Source organism: Condylura cristata, unplaced genomic scaffold, assembly GCF_000260355.1.
Source record: "Condylura cristata isolate star-nosed mole 26May11 unplaced genomic scaffold, ConCri1.0 scaffold00007, whole genome shotgun sequence".
Classification (NCBI taxonomy): Eukaryota; Metazoa; Chordata; class Mammalia; order Eulipotyphla; family Talpidae; genus Condylura; species Condylura cristata.
In genome coordinates, this window is record NW_004567108.1 from 1,911,132 (window position 1) to 1,913,817 (window position 2,686).

At 64.6% G+C, this 2,686-nt stretch overlaps 1 protein-coding gene across 1 annotated transcript in view; it reads right to left on the reverse strand.

Moving 5' to 3' along the window:
* The window catches only part of SEMA5A (sema domain, seven thrombospondin repeats (type 1 and type 1-like), transmembrane domain (TM) and short cytoplasmic domain, (semaphorin) 5A), a 230,863-nt gene that overhangs the window by 8,742 nt on the left and 219,435 nt on the right, over positions 1-2,686 (reverse strand). The gene's annotated exons all lie outside the window — the stretch shown is intronic.

Sequence of the window (2,686 nt, forward strand, 5' to 3'; positions counted from 1 at the left end):
GGCGCCAGACGCCCTCGGCGCCCAGGGCGGTCGCTGACCAGCGGGTCACCTCTGCGGCAGGATGGTGGGACTGAGAGAGGCTGACAGGCCCCGTGAGGAAGACCACGGAGGCCACTGTGCACGCTCACGCCACACAGCTCAGCCAAGTGCAAGCCATGGGCGCTGGCCCCTCGTTCACAGGGAGGCTCTGCAGGGCTCAGGCTGCGCTCAGGCGTCAGCCTGGTTATTTTTTAAGATTTGCTTTGATTTATGTATGCACACAGAACTGGGGTGCAGGCCAGAGGTGCGTGGTGAGAGGATTCCCCAGAGACAGAGTGGGGAGCAGAACAGTACACTGCTGAGGGGAGCAGTGGGAGACAGGAGAGGCCTGCTGCACCCTGGGGGTCCCTCCCTGGCTGGGGATGGACTCGGGCTGTCATGGTCGTGCTGAGACTCAACCCCCTACACCCTCAGGGAGGACCCCACCTTTGAGGAATCAAAGCAATTGATTGTTGGGAATTGCAGGTGGTCAGATGAAAGTGATAGAGGAAGCAACGGGAGAGGGGAGACACACCCTTGCCTGGGATTACCTGCCCTCCACAGCAAGCCAGTGACGAGCGCCTGGGAGACTGGCCAGGGCCCGTCGGCCAGGCCACACACCCGCAGAGGCGTCCTGCCTCTCCGCTCCAGCTGGCACCAGGTTAACGGTACTGGGCGTGTGCTCGGGAATCAGACTGCCCACTGCCAACGGGTCCACTCTGAAGCCACAAGCCGAGGGAAGCCACGCCGCCCGGCCTGGGCGCATGCGACTGACTGCCGAGCGTGGACACCTGGGCCTCCCGGGGCTTCAGCCAGGACAACGTGCTGAACTCCCGGCGGCCTCGCGCCCCAGACAGGCCCATCCTGCGCTGCTGCTCTGTAACGTGCCCTTTGCAGAGCAAAGCTGTGGGCTCGAGGGCGTCAGGCAGGAAGCCACGCACCCCAGGGGCTCACGGGTGCGGTCTGGAGAACACACCCCACGTACGCCCTGGTAATAAAGACAAAACGGGGCTGTCTCACTTCACTCGGCTGCAGCGGCTCAAAGTGTTTGCATCTGCCGCTGTCAGCTTTGTGGCGTCTAAATAAAACTGGGCGGTCGCTTTCGTCTTCTCTGAATATCACCTGGTCACCAAGAGCCATCTTTTGCCTTTGTCTGCAGGTTCTGGAATCCCCAGTTTCCGATCAAACGAGGCTGAGCAAGAGAGGCCCCGCTGTCTCCCCGGCCAGGCAGGTCGCCTAGGAGGGGCCAGCTGGCTCGCCCCGGGAGTCGCGGGGTCCTCCGGCCCAGACTCGGCTCTGCAGCCTTACTGCGGCGGACAGGCCTGCGCCGGGCCAGGTCCCGTCGACGACGTGAAAACCTTCTCATTCAGCCAGCACGCGCAGGCCTCACGGAGCTGAGACACTCCTTTCACGGAAGCGCAGCGCCCTCGGAACCTCACCGTGGGCACAGGACCGCGGGGCCAGCCCGGAGACCGAGTGCCCAGCGCCCTCAGCCGCTCGCCCCCTGAATTGAGTCTGTCTAGGGATTTTAGGGGGCCGGGGGAAGACTGACATTTGCACGGCCTGCCCCTGAACTGACCTCCCGCACAGCCCCCCGTGAACGCAGCTCTCGACAGAACCCCGGCTTTCAGAAAGAAAATGGGTTCAGGGCTCCTTGGAGACTCGAAGGGTCTGTGTACAGGACACTGGTCTGGCCACCGGATCAACCAGAAGGAAGCCACCCCCGCGCCGTGGCAGTCTCGGAGCGGGGTGCTAAGCTTTGCACGCAAACCCAGCGAAGCACCCCAGATTCTGGGGAAACAAGGACTGTGTCTGGAGCCCGGAGGCCAAGGTGGATGGGGGGACGTTCCCATGTTGCCCCCGCTGCTCACGGCACTGACCCACTCTAACGACGGCCCCGCGGGAGAATCCTTCCGCCCCCCACGCTGGGGCTGTGGGAAAGAGCCAGCTCGGTGACCTTTCCCAGCCCGGCTGCCCCGCCCCCCAGAGTGGGGAGAGTCTCCGCAGCTGCAGACATTCCCAGAAAGGGCCGGGCCGGGCCGGGCGAGCCGGGCAGGGGCCAGGGCGGCGTCAGAACCCTGCAGGCTGGGAACTGGCATTTTCGCTTCAGCAAGCAGATCTGTCCGTCCTCTCCAACATCTGTCCCCACTCCCGACCACGCAGCACCCCACCCCACCCCCACCGTCCGCACACCCACGCGCCGCTCTTCTCCCGCCGTCCGTCACCATCTGTCCATCTGTCCATCCTTCTTCATCACTTTCCCCACCCAAGGCTCTGATCGTTCCCGGCCAGGTCCTTGCTTAAAGAACTCAGGGGTGCCTGTACCTACTGGAAGATGCACCCCGCAGGACTCCCAGACTTTGAAAGCGTTTTACCCGGTGTCTGCACAGACTGCATCGTCTACTGTCTCTTCCACCGACACCTACTTGTCCCCCAAGTCTCAGCTCAGGGGGCGCTCAGGGGCCCCCTGCGGCTCTGCCACGGCCTCTGGCTGCTGACCCGCTGCACCTGGGCCCACCGTCAGCCGCAGACCACTGGGCTGACCCCACCCAGGCACCGCCTCCCTGGGACCCGGCTCCTCCCCGTGTCCACCTGGACCCGGCACCCGCACTCAGGGGGCAGTGCAGGGGGCCGGGAGGCGGGACTGGGGGCGTGCCCTGCAGGCGGG